Source organism: Aquarana catesbeiana, linkage group LG04, assembly GCF_042186555.1.
Source record: "Aquarana catesbeiana isolate 2022-GZ linkage group LG04, ASM4218655v1, whole genome shotgun sequence".
Taxonomy (NCBI): Eukaryota; Metazoa; Chordata; class Amphibia; order Anura; family Ranidae; genus Aquarana; species Aquarana catesbeiana.
In genome coordinates this window covers 35,744,043-35,770,443 of record NC_133327.1, presented here as the reverse complement: position 1 = coordinate 35,770,443, position 26,401 = coordinate 35,744,043, and the positions used below count along the sequence as shown (strand labels likewise).

At 47.0% G+C, this 26,401-nt stretch overlaps 1 protein-coding gene across 3 annotated transcripts in view; it reads right to left on the bottom strand.

Moving 5' to 3' along the window:
• The window catches only part of LOC141139158 (DNA (cytosine-5)-methyltransferase 3A), a 390,588-nt gene extending 387,099 nt beyond the window's left edge, over positions 1-3,489 (bottom strand). For all 3 annotated transcript variants that reach the window (XR_012243729.1, XM_073625034.1, XM_073625036.1), the window contains exon 1: positions 3,326-3,489. The gene's annotated coding sequence lies outside the window, so the exon portion shown is untranslated. The remainder of the gene's footprint in view (positions 1-3,325) is intronic.
• Between the last annotated feature and the right edge of the window lie 22,912 nt (positions 3,490-26,401).

Below are 26,401 nucleotides of genomic sequence, written 5' to 3'. Positions count from 1 at the left end.
ACACATACCTGTCATTGATTACAAGTATCTGACCTGGCCCCAGGGCCCTCAGGAGTTGCACTTTTGCAGTTCTTCTTGAGATTCGCTGGAATCGAATTTTTTCATTTTGATTCTTTTTTTTTTGGGGTGGTGGTCCTTTGCTGTGCCGTAAACATATTTTTTGGAGAGGTTCTAATTACAAATAGTGACTTTTACAAGAAAGTCAAGGGCTGGCCCCTCCCCTCCTGATATGCAAACATTGACCTTTCAGAGAAAGTCAAGAGCTTGTGCCTCCCCCCTCCTGATAGGCAAATATTGACTTTACAGAGAAAGTCAAGGGCTGACTCCTCTGCTCTTGTTATGCAAATATTGTCTCTTTAGGAAATGTCAAGGAAAGGCCCCTCCCCTCCTGGTATGCAAATAGTGACTCTTTAGATTAAAGTCAAGGGCTGGCCCCTCCCCCCTGATTTGAAAATATTATTTTTTCAAGGAAGTCAAGAGCTAGCCCCAGGCCTTCTGGGAGGCAAATATAGACTCTTTAGGGAAAGTAAAGGAATGGCTCCTTCCCTTCTGCAATGCAAACATTGACTCTTTAGGAAAAGTTAAGGAACAGCCCCTCCCCTTCTTGTATGCAACTATTGACTTTAGAAAAAGTCAAGGGCTGGCCCCTCCCCTGCCGATATGCAAATATTAATTATTCAAAAAAAAAATCAAAAGCTGGCCCTTCCAATTCTTATATGTCAAGGAATGGCCCATCCCCTCCTGGTATGCAAATAGTGACTCTTTAGAAAAAAAAGTCAAGGGCTGTCCCCTCCACTCCTGATATGAAAATATTAACTTTTCAGAGAAAGTTAAGGGCTAGCTCCTCCCCTCCTGGCATGCAAACATTTACTCTTTAGGAAAAGCCAAGGAACAGCCCCCTTCCTCCTAGTTTGCAACTATTGACTCTTTAGAAAAAGTCAAGGGCTGGCTCTTCCTCTCCTGATATGCAAATACTGACATTTCAGAGAAACTCAAGAGCTGGCCCCTAGGCAACTACTGACTATTCAGAAAAAGTCAAGGGTCTGCCCTTCTCTTTCATAAATTAAAATACTGTCTTCTCAGATAAATCCAAGGGCTGGCCCCTCTGCTCCTGTTATGCAAATATTGACTCTAGAAAAAAGTCAAGGTCTGGACCCTCCCCTCCTAATATGCAAACACTGACATTTCAGAGAAAGTCAAGAGCTGGCCCCTGCCCTACTGGTAGGCTAGCCCCTTTGGTCCTAAAGCTTATTGGAGGGAGAGGGGTGGGTATATTAAGACTCCTCACATACTCATGAAGGTCTGCAAAGGTACATACACTCCTCTTTTGGACTTCTAGGACCAGTTCAGATGACAGGTGCACTTTAAGGGAAGTGGACAGCACTGAGGTACAGCAAGAAGATACCACAATCTGAGATTATTTTTCTGGAATTATAAAGAAAACAGAATTCAAAATTTAGTAATAAAAATACGAGAATTGCCTCCCTCAGCAAATGAAGGAGAAATACTGCACGGTGGCAGGTGAATCCACCAAAATCTCACCGCCATGTTTTGGTTCCCGTGGTTGACTAGGTAAGCACAGACGATAGAGGGGGGGAGCTTGACTGGCTCCTGGTCAGGCCTGGTTTTGAAAACGGCGTTGTATTGCAGCTCGGGGCCTACAGCAACGACTGGATAAACGTACGTGGCTATGGAAGCCGGTGCATAGAGGGAAGGGGGGGGGGTCCAGAATCCCACCGCAGTGATATTAACCCCATGTCTACCACAAACCATGCTGCAAAGGGTTAACAGACAACCCCTTCAGGATGAAATGTGAACCTGCTTGTGGTTAGGGCACAGTCGGGGGTAAATGAGGACGATGCGAGGAGAGATCAGATTATCCGGCGATTAGAGAATGAAGCCCCCCCCCTTCCTCCTCCATGTAGCGCACACCCTTCTTCCCGGTTCTCCCCCCTCAGGCTTGGATAAACTAGGTAAATATTGAATATCGTAAAGCCCCCACCGCCGGCACACACAAAGTTCAAGCTGAAATATTATTCTGGCCTTTGAAGCTAGGCCCCCTCGCCCACCCTACTGACAGCTGGAGAGACCCCCAAATCAGAGCACACCCGGAAACAAATCCTCCATCCACAATGAACGCCAGAGACCCTCAGCCGTGCCAGAGAGAAGGATGGAGGGTGGGGGACAGGCTGTGCGTGCCGGTAACCCCATTTAACCCCGCGCAGCAACAAGCTACAGGTGGCTGAGATCAATACCGCAGCTCAGCACGGGGCCGGAGGAAGGGCCATTCACTGCTCGCTGGCATTTCTGGGGGTAAATTATCCCCCCCCCAACACACACACTGCCAAGATCTGCAAAGTGTCTGCCAATGTCATTGTGGGTGGGGGGAGGGGTGCCTAGATCGGATAGAGGCATGGCTGCTGCTGGGCAGTGCCAGTCTGGCCATCCAGGAAAGGGTTAGCCCGCCTGGCACATAGACAATGCCCAGTGCCAGGCCTGAGCCAGATCTGAGGGATAAGCATGACAGATAGAGGAGGATGGCACACATAGGGGGCAGACAGAGGGGGATGGCACAGACGGGGCAGACAGCAGAGGATGGCACACACAAGTGGCAAATAGAAGAGGATGGCACACACGAGGGGGGCAGACAGAGGAGGATGGCACACACGAGGGGTAGACAGAGGAGAGTGGCACACACAGGGGGCAAATAAAGGAGGATGGCACACACATAGGGGGCAGACAGGAGGATGGCACACACAGGGGGCAGATAAAAGGATGACACACACAGGGGGCAGACAGGAGGAGGATGGCACACACAGGGGGCAGACAGGAGGAGGATGGCACACACTGGGGGCAGACAGGAGGAGGATGGCATACACAGGGGACAGACAGGAGGAGGATGGCACACACACAGGGGGCAGAAAAAAAGAGGATACACACATTGGGGGCATATAGAGGATGTCACATACAGGGGGCGGACAGAGGAGGATGGCACACACAGGGGGCAGATAGAGGAGGATGGCACCTATAGGGGGCAGATAAAGGAGGATGGCACACATAGGGGGCAGATAGAGGAGATTGTCACACACAGGGGGCAGACAGAGAAGATTGGTACACATAGGTATGGTGGTACTGCCAGCTCACACAGGGCACCTTCAGCACTATGACAGAACAGGGTGAGTAGAGGAGCCGGCCTGCACTGCCCTCCATCACAGTGCCCACTGACAGCTCTGCCGGGAGGAATCTGCCATGCCCCTAGCAAAGCACGCATGGCGCACCCATATACAGGGGCGCAGTACAAGCCATGACAGCCCTGGCTACTTACCCCGGGCAAGTGATCGGGCCTGGATGGGGGGGTCCCTCCTTCTCCTCCAGTGTCCCCCTCAGTGCTGTCTGTGTCCCCCCGGCTGCTACTGCACCGCCTCCTCCTCCTCCTCCGATCAGTGCTGCAGCCAGAGCTGACTCTGCACTGCCCGGTCCTAGAGCCTGCACTACATACATATATACACACACTGATGTCTGTATAAGGGTCCTAGAGCCTGCACTACATACATATACACACACTGATGTCTGTATAAGGGTCCTAGAGCCTGCACTACATACACACTGATATCTGTGGATGGGTTCTAGATCCGGCACTACACACACACTGATATCTGTGCAAGTGTGCATATGGGTTCTAGAGCCTGCACTAGCACTACATGCACACATATCTGTGCACGGAACTTAGAGCCTGCACTATATACACAATGATATCTGAGCAGGGGTCCCAGAGCCTGCACTACATTAGGGTGACCACATTTACAAACTGCCATTCAGGGCCAATTTTGCCAAGGAGGGGGGGTTGTGTTGAATGTAGTATAGATCCCCTTCCTCAGTACGGAACCCCCTCTCCACTAACTATAGACCCCCTCCCTCAGTACGGACCCCCCCTCCACTAAGTATAGGCCCCCTCCCTCAGTACGGACCCCCCTCCACTAAGTATAGATCCCCTCCCTCAGTACGGACCCCCCTCTCCACTAACTATAGACCCCCTCCCTCAGTATGGACCCCCCTCTCTACTAACTATAGACCCCCTCCCTCAAAATGGACCCCCCCTCCACTAACTATAGACCCCCTCCCTCAGTACAGACCCCCCTCCAATAAGTATAGACCCCCTCCCTCAGTACGGACCCCCCTCTCCACTAAGTATAGACCACCCTCCCTCAGTACAGACCCCCCCACTAAGTACAGACCCCCTCCCTCAGTATGGACTCCCCCACTACGTACAGACCCCCTCCCTCAGTATGGACTCCCCCACTACGTACAGACCCCCCTCCCTCAGTACAGACCCCCCCCCCACTAAGTATAGACCCCCCTCCCTCAGTATGGACCCCCAATACATACAGAACCCCCCTCAGTACAGACCCCCCCACTACTGACTCCCTCCACTTGTACTAGTAGAGAGGTGGGGGTCGGAACTGTCGGAAAAAGGCGCTTTTTACCTTTTTCCTGAACACTATCCACGGAGATCCTAATCCAGACTGCAGTAGTTCCGGTGAATTAGTGTCTTTGGGGCTGCCCCCGCTGACAGCCTCATCCGGCATGGTGGAGAGCGTTCGGCGCGGAGGAGGAGAAAGTTAACTTCTCCTCCGCTTTGCATGCTGGGCAGAGTGAGTTGCGGCTGTGAGGTCACTGGTTGCTAGCCGCCAGGTGGCTCTAGCAACCAGTGCCCAGAGTCTCAGGTGGAGCTGGAGGTGGAGCGAGCGCCAGCGCTATGGCGGGGTTTGCTCGCTCTGTCAATTTCATTCCAGGACACTGTATTGTCCCAGTATGAAGGTGCCCGGGACCCGGGACAGACCTGCTAATTGTGGGATTGTCCCGGGCAATCTGGGACACGTGGGCACCCTACAGTACATACACACTGATATCTGTGAATGGGTCCCAGAGCCTGCACTACATACACACTGATATCTAAGCACAGGTCCTAGAGCCTGCACTACATACACACTGACATTTCTGGCGCCCCCACATGGGCGTGGTCATCTTACTAACTCCTCCCCTCCCCTAAGGAGTCTCCGTTACCCTGGGATCCTCCCACAATCTCAGCGTCATATCCAGAGGTTGTCTTTGGGAAATAGATGTATGTGTGCTGCCAAAATTGCTGCAGAGGTTGAAGAGGTGGGGGGTCAGCCTGTCAGTGCTCAGACAATACGCTGTACACTGCATCAAATTGGTCTGCATGGCTGTCGTCCCAGAAGGAAGCTTCTTCTAAAGATGATGCACAAGAAAGCCTGTAAACAGTTTGCTGAAGACAAGCATGATAAGGACATGGATTGCTGGAACCATATCCTATGGTCTGATGAGACCAAGATAAACTTATTTTGTTCAGATGGTGTCAAGTGTGTGTGTGGCGGCAACCAGGTGAGGAGTACAAAGACAAGTGTGTCTTGCCTACAGTCAAGCATGGTGGTGGGAGTGTCATGGTCTGGGGCTGCATGAGTGCTGCCGGCACTGGGGAGCTACAGTGCATTGAGGGAACCATGAAAGCCAACATGTACTGTGACATACTGAAGCAGAGCATGATCCCCTCCCTTCAGAGACTGGGCCGCAGGGCAGTATTTCAACATAACGACCCCAAACAAACCTCCAAGACGACCACTGCCATGCTAAAGAAGCTGAGGGTAAAGGTGATGGACTGGCCAAGCATGTCTCCAGACCTAAACCCTATTGACCATCTGTGGGGCATCCTCAAATGGAAGGTGGAGGAGTGCAAGGTCTCTAACATCCACCAGCTCTGTGATGTCATCATGGAGGAGTGGAAGAGGACTCCAGTGGCAACCTGTGAAGCTCTGGTGAACTCCATGCCCAAGAGGGTTAAGGCAGTGCTGGAAAATAATGGTGGCCACACAAAATATTGACACTTTGAGCCCAATTTGGACATTTTCACTTAGGGGTGTACTCACTTTTGTTGCCAGCGGTTTAGACATTAATGGCTGTGTGTTGAGTTATTTTGATGGGGCAGCAAATTTACACTGTTATACAAGCTGTACACTCACCCTTCTTTACATTGTAGCAAAGTGTCATTTCTTCAGTGTTGTCACATGAAAAGATATAATAACATTTTAACAAAAATCTGAGGGGTGTACTCACTTTTGTGAGATACTGGATATAAACTAATATGCAAAGTGGATGGAGGGAAGCTTCAGAATGGCAAAGATGTTTTCATTACAAATTATGTGAGCAGACTGCAGTTCCTCTTTAATGCAAAGAAAGCATTAAAGTGGAGTTCCACCCAAAAAAAAAAAAAAAACATTTGGAGAAAATTTTTTTTTTTACTCACCTCTTTAATGCCTGTTGCTAGGGGGTCCCTCGTAATCTGCCTCCTTTCGGCGCCTGAGCTCCTGACGTCACTTCCCTTGGTGCAGGAAGGGAGATCAGCTTTCCCCCCTCCCTCTAGGCAATCATCTGGGACACGTGACAGGTCCCAGATGATTTCACGGCCAGTCACGGCGCGCGCATGCGCAGTGGGTGCCCGGGTGTGAAGCCACAGCCGGGCGCCCAGAGTTACAATGCCGAGCAGAGGGGAAGATGAGCGGGGCTTCCTTCCCCCGCATTGCTGGACCCTGGAACAGGTAAGTGTCCGATTATTAAAAGTCAGCAGCTGCAGCATTTGTAGCTGCTGACTTTTATTTTATTTTTTTTCTTTAAGCGGAACTCCGCTTTAAGGTGAAAAACCTTGAGCCTTTACAATCCCTTAAGAACCATCTTCAGTGTAAAGAAGAATAAGGAGCCCTGGAAGCTATGGTTTGGCCCCCACAGAGCCTTGATCTAAACATCATGGAGTTTGTCTGGGATTACATGAAAAGTCAAAAGGATTTGAGGCAACCGCCTACATCTACAGAAGATCTGTGGTTAGTTCTCCATGATGTTTGGAAAAACCTACCTGCCTAGTTCCCTCAAAAACTGTGTGCAAGTGTACCTAGCACTGAGGAATATATAAGTATAAACACTGATATCAGCCTGCACTGTGTACAGGTTCTAGAGTCTGCACTATACACACTATTTGCATGTAATGTTTACAAGCCTAAAAGCCTGCGCTATACACTCTATCTGCCTGTGCTTCGCATAGGTCCTAAAGCCTGCACTGTATACACACTGATATTTTCCTGCACTGTGTACGGGTCCTAGAGCCTGCACTATGTACACAGAAACATTTATCTTCCTACGCTTATATACACTGCAATCTTTCTGCACAATACACACACTGATATCTGCCAGCACAGTACACACTGACTACTGGGTGCACTGTATACTCTGCTATGATCACACCTCCAGGTCATGGTACATCTGTGTAACAAGTAATAATAAAGAATATGACCTACCTGGAGTGTACAGGACTCAGCAGTGATGTTGCGATGTGGAGGGGACAGATGGATGTACAATGCTCAGCCAAGGACCAGGATGACACCAACATTCTTCAGCTGCAGAAAGTCTTCAAGAGGTGAAGTTCAGCTGTTTAAAGGATTACCCTATATACCCCCCTTTGTACTTCCCAGATATACCCCAACCTTATACAGCCACCTCCATATACTCACTCCTGTACAGTGGAACCAGGAGAATGCTTATAATCCAAAGCACTCGCGAGTTTCCCCATAGAAGTCAATGGAAACGAAGATAATTTGTTCCGCATTGACTTCCATTGCATGCAATACCGCATGTGGCCAGAGGTGGGGGGGGCGCCGGAGAGCCTTGGAAATACTCGGGACAGCTCGGCTGAACTCGGAAACACACAGGAACTGAGTATTTCCGAGTGATTCCGAGTATTTCCGAGTGTTTCCGAGTATTTCTGAACGGCTCCGAACCGTTCCGAATGTCACCGGCGCCCCCGCACCTCTGGCCAAATGCGGTACTGCACACCCCATTGGCTTGAATCCTGCTCGTTTTGCTAGACAACACTCGCAAACTGAGTCAGGATTAAAAAAAAAAAAAAAAGTTGCTCCTCTTTTAAAACACTCGTTAACCGCGTTACTCGTAAACCAAGGTTCCACTGTACATCCATTTGACAAAATAGTCTTCAGTAATGGCCCCTTACATTGGTGGTCAGTAGAGAAGAGCCTCTTTACATTACTGGTCAGTGGAGTAGGGCCCCCTTACCTTTGTGGTCAGTAAAGGGCCCCATCACATTGGTGGTCGGTGGTGAAGGGCCCTTTTACATTGGTGGTCGGTGGTGAAGGGCCCTATTATATTGATGGTCGGTGGTGAAGGGCCCCATTACATTGGTGGTCGGTGGTGAAGGGCCCCATTACATTGGTGGTCGGTGGTAAAGGGGCCCCATTACATTGGTGGTCGGTGGTGAAGGGCCCCATTACATTGGTGGTCGGTGTTCTCCATAGCCCCTTACATGGTGTAGGCTCGGAATGGGGTAGTGAAGGGGCGGGCTCTCCCTCTCCCCTCAGAAATCCCCCTGTTTCCTGCTGTTCCCTCCATCACTGAGGTGATCCTGGATACCAGTCTCTCAGCTCTGATAGGTCACAGAACTGCCCTCCTGTCCAATCACTGAGCAACTCCAGAGCTCTCCATTCAATCACACAACAGATTACCCCTGTTGCTAGGATATGGCCCTGAGGTGGTACGGCGGCCTAGCGCAGCCAAAATACATCCACTGCCCTCCAGTACATACCTTCTATACATGTGTATACCATGTACTTATATCAGTATACACGCTACATATAATATATGTACAGTATATACTGTATACTGCCCTTCCTGTATATTAATGCTGTACAGATATGTGCCATGTGTTTATGTCAGTATACAATGTACACCCTATATACTGTATGTATATCTGTATATACTTTACATTCTACATACTCTTATTATACCATGTATTTATGTCAGTATACACCCTACATGTAATAGATGTATATACTGTATACTGCCCCTCCTGTATATTATACCATACAGATATGTGCCATGTGTTTATGTCAGTATACAATATACACTCTATTTACTGTGTGTATATCTGTATACACTTTACATTCTATATACTGTATATCATACCATGTATTTATATCAGTATACACTGCACACTATATATTACACCATGTATGTATATCTGTATACATTGTACATTCTATATACTCTATATTATACCATGTATTTATATGACTATACACTGCACACTATACTGTATACTACACCATGTGTTTCAATCAGTATACATTGTATACTCTATATACTGTACTGTATAGTACAAATGTATGTACTGTATATCTGTATACACTCTACATTCTATACACTGTATATTACACCATGTATTTATATCTGTATACACTGCACACTATATACTGTGTATTACACCATCTATGTATATCTGCATACATTATACATTCTATATACTGTACTGTACAGTGCCTTGAAAAAGTATTCATACCCCTTGAAATTTAACACGCTTTGTCATGTTACAACCAAAAACATAAATGTATTTTATTGGGAGTTTATGTAATAGACCAACACAAAGTGGCACATAATTGTGAAGTGGAAGGAAAATGATAAATGGTTTTCCAAATGTTTTACAAATAAATATGTGAAAAGTGTGGTGTACATTTGTATTCAGCCCCCCTGAGTCAATACTTCGTAGAATCACCTTTCACTGCAATTACAGCTGCAAGTCTTTTTCGGGATTTCTCTACCAGCTTTGCACATCTAGAGAGTGACATTTTTGCCCATTCTTCTTTGCAAAATAACTCAATCTCTGTCAGATTGGATGGAGAGCGTCTGTGAACAGCAATTTTCAGTTCAATTTCATTTCTCTCTTGCCACAGATTCTCAATTGGATTTAGGTCTGGACTTTGACCGGGCCATTCTTACACATGAATATGCTTTGATCTAAACCATTCCATTGTAGCTCTGGCTGTATGTTTAGGGTCATTGTCCTGCTGGAAGGTGAACCTCTGTCCCAGTCTTTTGGAGACTCCAACAGGTTTTCTTGCAAGATTGCCCTATATTTGGCTCCATCCATCTTCCCATCAACTCTGACCAGCTTCCCTGTCCCTACTGAAGAAAAGCATCCCCACAACATGATGCTGCCACCACCATGTTTCACGGTGGGGATGGTGTGTTCAGGGTGACCTGCAGTGTTAATTTTCCGCCACACAGTATTTTGCTTTTAGGCCAAAAAGTTTAATTTTTGTCTCATCTGACCAGAGCACCTTCTTCCACATGTTTGCTGTGTCCTCCACATGGCTTCTTGCAAACGGGACTTCTTATGGCTTTCTTTTAACAACGGCTTTCTCCTTGACACTCTTCCATTAAGGCCAGATTTGTGGAGTGTACAACTAATAGTTGTACTGTGGACAGATTCTCCCTCCTGAGCTGTGGATCTCTGCAGCTCCTCCAGAGTTACCATGGGCCTCTTGGCTGCTTCTCTGATTAATGCACTCCTTGCCTGGCCTGTCAGTTTAGGTGGACGGCCATGTCTTGGTAGGTTTGCAGTTGTGCCATACTCTTTCCATTTTCAGATGATGGATTAGTGCTCCATGAGATCTTCAAAGCTTGAAAAATGAAAAAAACATTTATCATCTTCCTTTCAATTCACTTTGTGTTGGTCTATCGCATAAAAAAAAAAAAAAACTTTTGTGCTTAGTGAAAAATGAATTAAATGAAACTTGAAACAAATGAATACGTGCCTCCACCCTAATATGGAAAGCTACAAACTGCTGTGTGCATGAATACACTAGATCTATTCACAAAATAGAACAGATGTGTTATCCCTTATAACATGCATTTGCAAATAATACTGTGCAAAAATCATGAAAAGTGCTTACGTGCTTAAATTAATTCATACATAAATAAATACGTAAATATTCAACCACGGAAAATGCATAAATATCATAAATATATGAACATATATGTGTATCACCTTTCACCTTTTTACACTACTTCTAAACCGCTAACCAGCGAGAATTAAATATTCTACAAAGTTCAAAAACTGTTCATTTGGATATTATACCACATATTTATCCCTTTCATGCCTAAGCCTATTTCTGACATTGTTGCTTACAAGTTAAAATCCGTATTTTTTGCTAGAAAATTACTCAGAACCCCCAAACATTATATACATTTTTTTTAGCAGAGAATTTAGAGAATAAAATGGCGATCATTGCAATATTTTATGTTACACGGTATTTGCGCAGCGGTCATTCAAACGCAATTTTTGTTGGGGAAAAAAGCCACTTTCCTGAATTTAAAAAAAAATTAACAGTAAAGTTAGCCCAATTTTTTTGTATGGAATGGCGACAAACTACGGTACCTAAAAATCTCTATAGTTGGCACTTTAAAAAAAAGGTTAGAGTTACAGAGGAGGTCTAGTGCTAGAATTATTGCTCTCGCTCTGACGATCGTGGCAATACCTCACATGTGTGATTTGAACACCGTTTACATATGCAGGTGCGACTTATGTTTTCTTTGCTGCGCAAGTTCGAGGGGACAGGGGCGCTTTACATTTTTTTCTTTTTATTATTTTTTTTTTTTTTTTACATTGTCACTTTAAAAAAAAAAAAGATCACTTTTATTGCTGTCACAAGGAATGTAAACATCCCTTGTGACAGTAATAGAGGGTGACAGGTACTCTTTATGAAAGGATCGGGGGTCTAAAAAGACTCCAAATCCCTCCTTTGAATTTCAAAGTATTCAGAGTGCCAAAAACTGCGATTCTGAATGCTGTAATTATTTTGTAAAATAGCGCCATTGGCAGCCGAGTAAACCGGAAGTGATGTCGTAACGTTGCTTCTGTGTTTACACAAAGGAGACTGTAAAGATGCCCTTTCCAGCCTCCTTCCAGTCTCACTCTAGCCATCGGAAGTGCCGGATTGCGGATGGGGTCTCCTGGTGGGAAGAGAGGCCCAGGAAGAGTGGCAGAAGGCGGCAGGAGGGGGTGATATCCCCTCTCGCTCCTTCAGTATAACAGCCGAGCGGCTTTTAGCCGCATCGGTTGTTATCCTTGAAGAGCCAACCGCCCACTCTAAAAAAATGTACTTTTAAAATACTGTATATATAAGATAATAATTCTCATAATATGGACTGAAAAACAGCCAAGAAGTTCTTGATCAGGGGGCACCAGGGCACAGTAATAGGGAGTCATAGGGGGCACCAGGGCACAGTACTGGGGGGTCAGGAAGACATAGTATAGGGGGCACCAGGGCACAGTACTGGGGGTTCTGGAAGGAAAAGTACAGGGGGGCATAAGGGCACAGTAATGGGGAGTCAGTAGGGTAAAGTACTGGAGATCACCAGGGCACAGTACTGGGGTCTCAGGAGCACAAAATATAGGAGGCACCAGGGCATGGTACTGGGGGGGGGGGTCAGGAGGGCAAAATACAGGGGTGCACCAGGGAACAGTACAAGGGGGTCAGGAGGACAAAGTACGTTTTCTGAAAGCACATGCCCTGTAGATTAACCGCTTCAGCCACGGAAGATTTTACCCCCTTCCTGACCCGAGCGTTTTTTTGCGATTCGGCACTGCGTCGCTTTAACTGACAATTGCGCGGTTGTGCGACGTGGCTCCCAAACAAAATTGATGTCCTTTTTTTCCCACAAATAGAGCTTTCTTTTGGTGGTATTTGATCGCCTCTGCAATTTTTATTTTTTGTGCTATAAACAAAATAAGAGCGACAATTTTGAAAAAAACGCATTATTTTTTACATTTTGCTATAATAAATATCCCCCAAAAATATATAAAAAAAACATTTTTTTCCCTCAGTTTAGGCCGATCATATTCTTCTACATATTTTTGGTAAAAAAAAAAATCGCAATAAGCGTTTATTGATTGGTTTGCGCAAAAGTTATAGCGTTTACTAAATAGGGGATAGTTTTATAGCATTTTTATTAATAATTTTTTTTTACTAGTAATGGCGGCGATCAGCGATTTTTATTGTGACTGCGAAGTTATGGCGGACATGTCGGACATTTTTGACACATTTTTGGGACCATTGTCATTTATACAGCGATCAGTGTGATTAAAAATGCACTGATTACTGTGTAAATGACACTGGCAGTGAAGGGGTTAACCACTAGGGGGCGGGGAGGGGTTAAGTATGTCCTAGGGGAGTGATTACTAACTGTAGGGGGATGGGCTAGCAGTGTCATTACTCTGATCACTGCTCCCGATGACAGGGAGCTGTGATCAGTGACACTTGTCACTAGGCAGAACGGGGAGATGCTGTTTACATCAGCATCTCCCCATTCATCCTCTCCGCGAGACGATCGCGGGTATCCCCGCGACGATCGAGTCCGCGGGGATACCCCGCCGTGCACGCAGTGGCACGGCGGGGAATTCAAATAGACATACCTGTAAGTCCATTTGCCCAGCCGTGCCATTCTGCCGACGTACATCGGCGTGCGCCGGTCGGGAAATGGTTAAAAAAGGTGCCACTGACATTTTAGGCCCTGCAATAGTTGCATAAATGTTTATCAAATCAAAAATACACTAAAATCATTAGCGGACACAAACACAACATAGATTACAAAATGCCTGCTAAGTTCCTACTAAAGTCTTTTTCGCATGGGGTGTACTAAAGCTCTAGTGTTCTCTGAATCCCTGTGCATTGATGTCAATTGGGATGCAGCAGCAGCACGGACACAGTTGCTGTTCTCAAGCCGATATCCTTGCGGGCGCGGGTGCATGACCCTAAAAGCAGACAGGATGAGTTTGGAGACTCGTACTTGCACCTGCATGAATGAAAATTTGGGAGGAGTGGCTGTGTCCATGCACCTGCTGCATCCTATTTGACATCAGTGGGACTGCCTGCTTGCACGGGGATGCATGAAATACCTGTGCATCCCCATGAGGTTAAACATGGCCTGGAACTGGTGTCTGCTGTAGTACGCCCTGTGTGAATGACGCCTTAATGATTTTTGTTTATTTTTTAACATTTAATAAAAAATAATTACAAACCTTTTGGGGGGCTTTGGTGAGATAGTAGAGGTCTTAGCAGACCCTTGATGTGTCTTTTTTTGAGACAGAGAAAGGGACGGAGGACATAGAGTTCTTAGTCCCTTTCTCTGCAGCCTCAGCTGCACTACAGATGAATGAATGGAGGTTCGGTGATGAATGAACACAGGAGTGATCGGTACCAATTGCTCACTGTGTTGATTCAGAAAGGAGCTGGTAAATTGATGATGCTAGAGGTTCAAGTACAGGAAGGGGGGACTTTAATTAACAGAGTTCAATCCTACTGCGGTTGAGGCTGGCAGGAGGGGAGAGGAGAAGCCAGAGGCAGGGGAACTACATGGGGATTGGTGCTGCAAGGGAAAAATTGGAGTTGGGGGCAGAGAAGAGTGGCGAAGAGTGGCAGGGGGGCATAAAGAGGGCCAGGAGAGATGCAGGGGGGGGGGGGGATAGTGCAATGTCTGGGAAAGAAAGCAGGCAGGGCTGCTGCTGTCCCTGCAGCTCTGATTTCTAGGAAGGAGCCCGGGACACAGCGATCTCAGGACAAGTTAATAAAAAGCGCGACTGTCCTGGCAAATTCAGGACAGTTGACAAGTATGGGGTTCTCACATGTACACGGTTATCGCAGGCATTAAAGCTTCCTAACTGAAGCCAAATTTCCTTCGCTCATGCAGCCCAGGTCCCGTATACAGCCTGTCATTAACATGATCGTTGTACTAGTGTATAGGGCAGTGCTATCATAAGCACAAGTACAGTGTATGAGCATTTGCAAAAAGTAATGTATATGTAGCGCTGGTAGATTTGCGATCTACCATCTGATAGGTAAATTTAGCAAATTGCTTGTTAAGTGAAGTTAGATTTGCCTCTGTTCCAGCTTGGCTGACGTTGCATGTGTTTCCATACTGGGCCGGTGGGTGTCGTTGTTACTATTGGCTAGTGTTGGAAAGGCAACGTGTCAAAGCGTATGGATGCTCTTCTGTTCCAGAGACAACTCGGTGGAGGTGGTCCTCCGAGTTGCATTCTGGGAGAGGGTATATATGGGACAGACGCCATATTTTGGGGTTCGTTTTCAGCCACCTGCTGGCCCTCCTGGCCGACAGGTATGCGTTAGAGTGCTATCTTGTGGTCCTCCGTTCCGGAGGCCCAGGCCGCTGCGGCGCATGGGTGGGCCCAGAAGCCTGTCTGGGGCCTTCCACAGCAGCCGAGGAATGGTCCTGAGCTGTCTATCCAGAGTGAAGAAGCTGGACAACCGAGAAGATCCCAGGGGAGGACCCGTCATGGAAGGACCATGCAGAGTGCTGGTCTGGAGAGTGGCCTGGTGACTCGGTTGGAGGACGTATCCTAAAGTAACTTTACAGCATAGTGTTGCCGGGTTTGGCTTAAAGGTTCAAGCACTGTGACTGACATTCACTACAAAACCAATACATCCTGTGGCAGAGGATCGTACGGGTCTATCCCAAACAAGTCTGTGGCAGAGACTTTTGTTCGTGCTATGTACTGGCTGCTAGGCAAGTGAGAGAGGCCTATCCAGGCGAGCAGAGAGTGTGTCCCACGAGGGGAGCGCATTTTATTGTAATATTCAACCCTAAAGGACATTTGTCAAGAATCCTACAGAAAGGTAGAGCTTTCCCTGAAGTTTTCCCTTCTGCCTCTTTCCTGCTACTTCCTTCGTTAATCGTTCAATAAAGCATTGAAAACGTACTCAAGTGTTGGTGCGTGTATCGTCCAGAGGTAAACTCAACGGAACCCTAGACCTGGTGCCGGTGAAACAGAGGGAAGGAGAGCAAGGTGACAAGCCCGCTTAAACCAGCAGCTCCGCCGAGAGTTATTGCTACATATATATTAAACTTAAGAGCACTTCCTGAAATGTGAAGGTGCCTAGGCACTCCTGTTCTGTAGTTTCATACCTGTATATTTGCAGTGTCAGATCTATCACATTGCTGCCTATGAAGATAAGTCTTACCAGATTTGTAGTGAGATTTGGTGATGTCACTATTGTGCTGCTCACTGTTCTTATTGCTGGAGAGGGAGCTATACCTGAGGACCCATAGTGCAATAATCTCCCTGCTTTTGCTTCATCCATTCTGTTGATCTGTTCTTCCTCCATCTCTTCTCTTGCTTTTTTTTTTTTTTTTTTTTTTATTAGTAACATTTTACTGGAGGCTTAGCAAGGAAGGTTTGGACTGCAGATCGGATGACACAATCAGTCAGAGCACACTGCAATATAATTTACATGGTCGTATGATACATATATCAACGGTTGTAACAGCAAAATGGTACAATTACCAACGTGTGTGTCTACTGAGGAAAGTCTACCAGGTCCCATGTTGGGAAACAGGACTGTGTGACCATAGATGATCATTGAGAGGGTACTTAGATGAGTAGGTGTTCTAAGATTGCCTGCCTACAGCGTGTTTTATGCACACACACAGCGAATTCTGGCTTTTTGGCTATGGCCAGTTGAGCACTGTAAGCCCAAGAATGTGTTAGCATGCATTAGAGTGTGTGTCTGATGCTGAGTGTGCTCACTGGCCAAGAGGATATTTAGGCTCCTCCCCTCATGGTGGCTGGTGCGATGACTTCTTGTCAGTTATCTTATGTGTAAGAACACTATTGTTCCTTATTTGGCTGTTGTTGATCCATCATTGCCTCTACTCTATTGCCTGCCACCTGCCTTGACCTCTGCTTGGATATTGACTACTCTCTTGCCTCCTTTGACCTTTGCCTGGATTTGGGCCTCCTGTTATTCATACCCTGTCTTGGCTTCGTAGCCATCCTGTTCCTGTGACCCCTTGGTGAGGCGATCCTGAGGGCTGTAACCTCATGTCAGTTTGAAGAAAAGTAGCCTGAGGGCCACTAGGATCACTGATAACTTCTTGTGGGGTGTTTTGTTGAAGATTGGGTTGTCACTTAAACTCTGTGCCTTAAGTGAGCCCACATAACCCATAACAGTAGGGGAGGAGTGTGAAATGGAGGGGATAGTAGATAGGGGGAGGAGATAGCTAGAGCCAGAATTGGGGGCATTCGACATTCTACGTTATATAAAGTATCATCTGGAAGCTAAGAGGTTTCAGAGCTGTGCAGAGCCCGGTGAGACAACTCATACTCTCCATGTGGCAATGTATGTAACTTGAGTACTGGTCATGAAGAAACACCTGCTGATTCATCATCATTACTCCACCAATCATCAATGAAACAGCTCTGACATGAGGAAGCCCTGCCTCTACCAAGATGGCCACCTCCATACAGAGCCAGTACAGAACAAAACCTTGTAAGCCATTAATGGGGGGTAAAAGACAGTGTCATGGAGACCACAGGGAATAACAGTAATTATTATTTTGCCCTGTGATTGGGCACAGCTTCCACAGTACAGGTCCTCTGTAAGTGATTTGAGCAATCGTTACCCAAAAATGTGTGTTTTACACATGTAGTGTTATTGGCACAGCGCGTATGTCAGATGATGGAAATATGAACAAGGGTGCAGCAGGAGCCTTAAAACATCAACAAAGAGGCATCCTCCACCTATAGAAATGTTTAAATACCCCTCAGATCTGTAAAAGAGGGACCTGCTAGATGGATCACATTTCCATCATCCATTGTAGTGGGTCTTTGTAGAAGAATAGGGCCTGGTATTGAGAAGACGACATTCCTGGCCTACGCCCCTGCCACAGACAATAAGCCTGTGCACACAGACCCTGCTCCTCTGGCAAAGACATGCTGAAATCTAGCTATTAGTTCTGGATAAACACAGCCGTGTGTGGCTTTTTAACTCATTGTTTTTTTCTGATGTTTTTTTTCAACATCTCTCAACTTGCCCGCCTGTCTCAGGTCTGGCAGGGTCACTGTTACGGAGGATGACATAACCTAGATGGGAGGTGGGGGAAGGGGGTTGTAATGTGTCCAGGAAGTACCTGAGACTTTTTTTATTAACGTACGTGAAAACTCTTCTAATCCCCTGCATATTTTAACACCTTCACTGCCAGGGGTAGTGCTGAAATTCGCAGCTGAAGAAAACCCATGTTCCAGAGGTTTCCACCTGTGTTAAAAGCAGTAGTATAGACCAGAGTCAGAAGTGGTTTTCCAAATTCCATTGGGTAAGTAATGAGCCCAAGAAATCAGAGGACACTTGCACTTGCAGACATAAACCGATCCACCATATCTTTATGACCACTCGCCTAATATTGAGTAGGACCCCTTTTTGCCACCAAAACAGCCCTGGCCCGTTGAGGCATGGACACCAATAGACCTGTGAAGATATGCTGTGGTATCTGGCACCAAGTCATCAGTAGCAGATCCTTTAGTGTTTGTTTTGTATAGAGTGGAGATGAATTCGAACACCTGTCAGTTTTCATTGCTGTCTGCGCCTCAGTTTTTACTCTATGTGTCGTATGTACCATTATCATTTAACGAAAAAGTAAAAGAAAATCCCAAATTTTGGGTTGTCCCCAGAAAATTAATAGAGGAGAAATCTTGCAATGGGGACACTAGTTCCGGTGACTTGGGGGTGCCCCAAGAGATTCCCTTAATTTGCAGGGATTTCCTCTGACTTCCTGTTTGGCTATGGGACAGGAAGTGAAGGTAAATCTCTCCAATGGGACAAAGATGGCAAAAATAAACCTTATAGAGGTTACAACCCTCCCTTATGCAGTCCATACATGGGTCATGTTCCGAACAAATTTTCTTTTGACAATAAAACAATTTGTGTTTTGTAATCGGATGGTACCACCATTGATTTCAAAATTCCACCAACCAAGCCTTTAGTTTCACCTCATGTTGCTACAGAAAATAAATTTTATGGCATGAATCTTCTTTTCTTTCCAGGTCACAGCTCTTGCGCATTTCTTTTTCGATTATATTTCTCGTATGATTCTCCCATCATTGATTAGAAATGTGTTAGTTTTTAAAAAAAATTTGCTCGTGGTCTGCGAGTGCACGTAGGCTGCAAGTGCATATGGTCTGCGAGTGCTTGTAGGCTGCAAGTGCACATAGGCTGCGAGTGCATGTGGTCTGCAAATGGATGTTGTCTGTGAGTGCACATGGGCTACGAGTGCACATAGGCTGCGAGTGCACGTGGGCTGCGAGTGCACCTAGGCTGCGAGTGTACATGGGCAGAAAGTACCTGTGTATTGTCTTGTTGAGTACCTGTGTATTGTATTGTTGAGTATTAGTGTCAGGAATGCCCGGCGGGTGTGGAGATGCGACTTGGTGTACATCTTGCGGCATGTATGCGTTTCTTGATCATCTGATCGAGGGGGAATACTGCTGTGCAAAATGTAAGCACATTGTTTCCCTGGAAGCCCAGGTTCTGAATCTAAGGAAGCAACTGTCAGCACTGAGAAGACCCTCCATACTAAAGGAGAGCCGGAAACGTACCCGACAGGTGGGTGGAGACAAAGAGGTGCAGGCACTAGAAACGAGTAGATGGGTGACAGTCAAAAGGGATAGAGGGGGAAGTGCCAGGGAGGCCGATCCTGAGATGGAGCACCCCAATAAGTATGCTCCATTGAGTGACATTGGTGAAACCTGTCAGGGACCAGCACTGCTGGAGCTGAGGGACTCTCCTAGCTGCCAGGGGCAGAACTCCTCCAGTGAGAGTGGGGGGGGGAGCGACGGGAAAGGATAGACAGATTCTGGTGGTAGGGGACTCAATTCTTAGAAGGACAGAGAGGGCAATCTGTCACAAAGACCTGAAACGCCGAACTGTGTGCTGTCTACCGGGCGCTCGGGTTCGACACATCATGGATCTGGTGGACAGATTACTTTGAGGGGCTGGGGAAGACCTGGCTGTCATGGTGCACGTTGGCACCAATGACAAAGTTAGAGGCAGATGGAGTCTCCTAAAAAACAATTTTAGGGACTTAGGAGCTAAATTGAGGAAAAGGACCTCCAAGGTAGTATTCCCAAGAATACTACCGGTACATCGAGCCACACCAGAAAGGCAGAGGGAGATTAGGGAAGTAAACAAGTGGCTGAGAAGCTGGTGTAGTAAGAAGGGGTTTGGGTTCCTGGAGAACTGGGCAGACTTCTCAGTCGGTCACCAGTTCTATAGAAGGGACAGACTGCACCTAAATGAGGAGGGTGCAGATCTGCTGGGAGTTAAGATGGCTGAAAAGTTAGAGCTATTTTTAAACTAGGCGATGGGGGGAGGGTCCAGAGGTAAAGATAGTCAGCATGGAACATATTCCATAGGGTGGTATTAGTGGTAGGTTGACTAAAGCACATAAACCCGAGGTAAGTATAGTAAAAAGTCCTATTTGCAACCTCGGAACACCCAATAAGAAGACAGTATGCGACCAGTCTAAACTATGTGGCATGTTCACCAATGCCAGGAGCCTGGTGGACAAGATGGGTGAACTAGAGATACTGTTGAACGAAGAGGATTTAGATTTTGTGGAAATTTTGGAGACCTGGTTCAAGAGCTCTCATGATTGGCTGGCAACCATTCAAGAGTATTCCCTTTATCTCAGGGATAGAGAGGGTAAAAAAGGGGGAGGGGTATGCCTATATATCAAGAATAATATACAAGTGAATGTGAAAGATGACATCAATAAGGGAGCTAGGGAGGAGGTGGAATCCTTATGGGTAGAGCTCCAAAGGGATGAAGCTAAGGGGAAAATAATACTGAGAGTATGCTATAGGCCCCTAACCTGAGGCAGGAGGGGGAGATGGGCCTCCTATCACAATTTGGATTAGCAGCAAGGATGGGAAATGTTATCATAATGGGGGATTTTAATTATCCAGACAGACTGGGCGGATGGAACCACTCATTTGTCTAAGGCCCGCCAGAGAGATGGGTTTGCTTTAAGAGCATATTAAATAAGGGCATTTGCCAGTGCATCCCATTGGGAAATAAATTTAAAACAGCGAACAAAAGTCCTGGATGGCTTAACTCTAATGTAAAAATGCATATAAAAGCAAAGGAGAAAGCCTTCAAAAATACAAAGCTGAGGGATCATCATCAGCATTCAGACTTTACAAAGAATGCAACAAGATATGTAAGGGTGCAATTAGGGTGGCTAAGATAGAACACGAAAGACACATAGCGGAGGAAAGCAAAAAAAAAATTCTTTAAGTATATAAACAGTAAAAAAGGGAGGACAGACCATATTGGACCCATAAAGAATGAGGAAGCACATCTGGTTACAAAGGATGGGAAGATGGTGAAGGTATTGAATTTATTCTTTTCCTCAGTCTTCACGAGGGAATCGGGGGGGCTTCAGTAACCAAAACTGCAGTGTTTGTCCTCATGACATATCACAGGACGCACCCTCATGGCTAAGAGAGGACATAATTAGAAATAGACTTGGGAAACTTAATATTAATAAATCACCGGGACCAGATGGCTTGCACCCGAGGGTACATAGGGAACTCAGTCAAGTAATTGCCAGACCATTGTTCCTAATTTTTACTGATAGTCTACTGACTGGAATGGTACCAGCTGATTGGAGAAAAGCCAATGTAGCACCAATATTTAAAAAAGGGCCAAAATACATCCCTTGGATTTACAGACCAGTTAGCCTAACATCAATAGTATGCAAGCTCTTGGAGGGGGTGATAAGGGACTATATACAGGATTTTAATAATAAAAACAGTATCATTAACAGTAATCAGCATGGATTCATGAAGAATTGTTCTTGCCAAACCAATCTATAAACCTTCTATGAGGAGGTGAGCTGCCATCTAGATAAAAGAAGGCCCGTAAACTTGGTGTATCTGGATTTTGCAAAAGCATTTGACACAGTTCCCCATAAACGTTTACTGTACAAAGTAAGGTCCGTTGGCATGGACCATAGAGTGAGTACATGGATTGAAAACTGGCTACAAGGGCGAGTTCAGAGGTTGTTGATAAGTGGGGAATACTCGGAATGGTCAGGGGTGGGAAGTGGGGTTCCACAGGGTTCTGTGCTGAGACCAATCCTGTTTAATTTGTTCATAAATGACCTGGAGGATGGGGTAAACAGCTCAATCTCTGTATTTGTGGCTGGTGCAGGATGATGATGCAACTCTCGTGCATACACAGTAGTTCAGTCACCTCAGCAAAGACCATGCCAGAATGTATACTGAGCTGTGCATGCAGCTGAAATGTTTGGCTTAAAGAATAAGTGTCAACCCTATTTATGGGAGCAGGTCCCCAGTGGGGAGTCATCCCAGCTTCTGCTAGCTTTAATGCTAGCTTCTGCTAGCATTAGTACATAGACTGGGAAATATATCATATTTACTTGTTTTAAACTATTTTTTATATGCTTCTTCAGTTACTTCCTGGTTTCTTGCCTAGGCAAATGATGTCATTAAGAATGGGCTCTCGGGATAGCCAATGGGACGAGACAGGGATGCCCGCTGTCCCCCTGATATTTATCATGGTCCCTTGAACCCTTTCTTCGTCTGGTTAGGGACAATCTCGATATCTCGGGCCTTCGCTTGGATGATATGCTGTCCCCAAAATTGTGGCGTTTGCCGATGTCCTTTTATTCTTTGTAACCAATGGGGTACTATCCTTTTTCAGGATTAACTACCAGAAATCAGAGGTGCTGAACGTCTTCATGCCAGCCACTCTGGATACGTTACTCTGGGCAGATTTCCCTTGGGCAGGGTCCTACATCAAATACGTGGGCATTCTTTTGCCAAGTAGGATGGAGGACGTTTTCCCCCTCAATTTCCCCCCCCCCTTTTGACGGCCATCAAAAAAGACCTACAGTCTTGGCAGCAGGGTATGTTCTCCTGGTTCGGACGATGTAGCATAGTAAAAATGAACATCATGCCTCGGTTGTTATACCATCTACAGGCCCTCTCTGTCCGAATCCCGAGTTCCTTTCTTAGGGCGGTGAACCGAGCCTTTGTCACTTTCCTATGAGCCCAGAAACCTCCACAGCTGGCCCAGACGATCTTTCGATTACCAAAACTGTTGGGCGGTATGGCTTTTCTGGATGTAAATCTTTACCACATGGCTTGCTACCTGACACGAATCATGGACTGGTGTCGCCATGGTCCTCTTAAACAGTGGGTTAATGTGGAATGGCTCCTGACTGGGGCACAGCTGGATTCGGTACCTTGGTGCCAGACGAGTCTGCCAAGCCAGATCTTAGACCAGCCCACTGCGGGGGAGACATGGAGGATCGCTCAAAGAGCATTACGCGATTTTTCAGTCGTGCCCACCCCCTCACCGCTCAACCCAGTTGTTGGGAATCTGGCCTTCAGTCTAGAACTCAGCGCCCCCAGATTCCAGGATCTAAAAGAGATCTAAAGATCTCAGATCCATCACTTCATCATCAATGGACAATGGATGTCCAGGAAAAACATCATGGATGGCCCGTCCTTGGCGGGTCTCTCCATCTGGCAAAACTCCAGCTAACTCACTTCATAGGGTCTCAACTCCTCCACCCCCAGTGCCCTTCGGAAGGAACCTGACTACCTTCGAGCAATTATGCCTGGAACAGTCCCCTATGCGCCCTACGGCAGCGCTGTATTATGGCCTAGGCCGACAAGGCCCAGGCCTAGGGCGGCACTTCACGGGGGGGGGGCAAAAAAGCTGCCCCCCCGCACGAAAAAAGTACCACCTCACACTGCGCTGCCAAACTGCAAATCAGTGCACGGCGACCTTCATCAGGGCAGGCAGAAGGAGCAGCTCCGCCAGTGGGCCGGGTCCTGCACCAATCCAGAGGCGGCATAATGTCACTAGCAGTGGCGGAAGAGGGGCCTGTATGAGCTGGAAGTCCCGGCAGACGAGGATGCTGGAGGCGCTGTACAAGTCGGCGGGAGGCGGAGTTTCTGGCTGTCTGTGCGGAGGTCAGGGGGGAGATCTACTGGAGGAGAGGAAGAAGCCGAGTGGAGTGGTCACAAAGAAAACTGTCAGCACCAACACAGATGGCACCAGGTGAGGCTGACAAGCACAGCACAGAGGTGACAGGCAGGGACAGCTTGCTCTGTATCGTATGTGACAAAACCTTCTATAAAAAGTGTAAGTGCAGTGCTAAAAAATATGCATCAATACATACAAGTAAATATTGTGCACACTGAGTTGTTATCACATTGGATTGGCCAGGCACCAGCTATTTATTCACTATTTTTTATGGTGAAGGGATCCACCACCCATCCATCAACTGTTGATTGATTTATGGACTCATATTTTGTTTTTTGATTGCAATTATCCACTCAGGCACTCTGAGTGCTATATAGGACATCTGATTTTATTGCACTTTATTTAATCTATACTAATCTATAATTTTTACTTAAACACTAAAAATGTGTGGACAATGTGACCGCCTCTGCCTCACATTAATCCGCGCCTTGAAATCACTCCGTAATCCAATGCAGCTGACTAAAGCAGCTACTTTAAAAAATTAAACATGTAATCACACAATAAGTTTATGATTTTAGACTTATTGTGTGATTACATATAATTTTTACTTGCTGTGTTTGCACATGATTATTATGTTTGTCACTATTATACGCTGACCCACCTTCAGTTTTAGACTGTTTGCACATATCAAGCTCACTGCAGGAATACGTTTACATTTATATTTACTTGTACGTATTGATGCATATTTTCATATTTTTTAGCACTGCACTTTTTATAGAAGTTTTTGTCACATACTATACACTGGCCGATATTCAACAGCGCAGCACCATTATTATATACTTCAATGCCCTCAGTCTCTGACTGTCCCTTGTGCCATGCCTGCAGTCCTTGACCATCTCTTTTGCCATGCCCGCAGTCCCTGACCGTCCCTTGTGCCATGCCCGCAGTCTCTAACCGTCTCTTGTGCCATACCCGCAGTCTCTGACCATCCCTTGTGCCATGCACACAGTCTCTGACCGTACCTTGTGCCATGCCCACAGTCTCTAACCGACCCTTGTGCCATGCCTGCCATCTCTGACTACCCCTTGTGCCATGCCCGCAGTTTCTAACCATCCCTTGTGCCATGCCCACAGTCTCTGACCATCCCTTGTGCCATGCCCGCAGCCTCGGACCGTCCCTTGTGCCATGCCCGCAGCCTCGGACCGTCCCTTGTGCCATGCTCGCAGCCTCGGACCGTCCCTTGTGCCATGCTCGCAGCCTCGGACCGTCCCTTGTGCCATGCTCGCAGCCTCGGACCGTCCCTTGTGCCATGCCCGCAGCCTCGGACCGTCCCTTGTGCCATGCCCGCAGCCTCGGACCGTCCCTTGTGCCATGCCCGCAGCCTCGGACCGTCCCTTGGGCCATGCCCGCAGCCTCGGACCGTCCCTTGGGCCATGCCCGCAGCCTCGGACCGTCCCTTGTGCCATGCCCACAGCCTCGGACCGTCCCTTGTGCCATGCCCACAGTCTCGGACCGTCCCTTGTGCCATGCCCACAGTCTCGGACCGTCCCTTGTGCCATGCCCACAGTCTCGGACCGTCCCTTGTGCCATGCCCACAGTCTCGGACCGTCCCTTGTGTCATGCCCACAGTCTCTGACTGTCCCTTAAGCCATGCCCGCAGTCTGTGACCATCCCTTGTGCCATGCCTGCAGTCTCTGACCATCCCTAATGCCATGCCCGCAGTCTCTGACCATCTCTTGTGCCATGCCCGCATTCTCTGACCGTCCCTTGTGCCATGCCCGCTGTCTCTGTGGGCTGTGATGTAAGGAGGAGCCCTGTGGACTCTTGTGTAAAGAAAGGGCTGTGGTTAGCAGACACCCCCTTACATCAGAATTTCCCTTTACACCAGAGTCTGCAGCAGTCCCTTTTACATCAGAATTGTCAGAGTTCTGCTTTACATCGGGGGTCCAAAGAGTTCCCCCTTACATTGTAAAGAGGAACCCTGTGCTGGGTTTTATTAGCCTGACCTTCATGTAAATGGAGAAATCTGTTTTTTGCTAGCACGTTATGAGAAACTTACCCTAGAACGAAGCCCAACAGTACTGTGATATTAACGCTGAAACGGCTGACATCTACCTGGTCTTCATTCCAGGTTCGCAGCCTCCGGCTACATGAGTGGCCAGGGGCGCGATGACGTCACTCCCGCTCTTGTTCGCGGGAGCCGCCATTACTGGCAAAGGCTCTGAAGGTCCAGCACTGTAAGCTGGACCTGCAGAGCGCATGCACCGATGGTGTCAACGCTGCACGCACTCTGAATATCTCCTAAACGGTGCAAGTTTAGGAGATATTCACACTACCTACAGGTAAGCCTTACTATAGACTTACCTGTAGGTACAAGTGTTAGTACAGGGTTTACTACCACTTTAGGGGGTGCGCAATTTTAGTTAGGCCTAGGGCAGTACAAAACCTAAAAACACCACTGCCCTACGGTCTCTTTGACTTATCAATTGCTCATATCACCTCCCACAGAGTTCAAAGGAAAATCCATAATGCCTTCATCAGTTCCATGGTCTCTCCCCATGTACAGGAAGAGGCAATGAACAATGAGGCCTCCCTTTCCTGATTGCCTGGAATGACCCTCGCCAGGTCCGGATCCATTGCCTCTTTATTCCTCATTATTAATAAGCTGCGAGTGC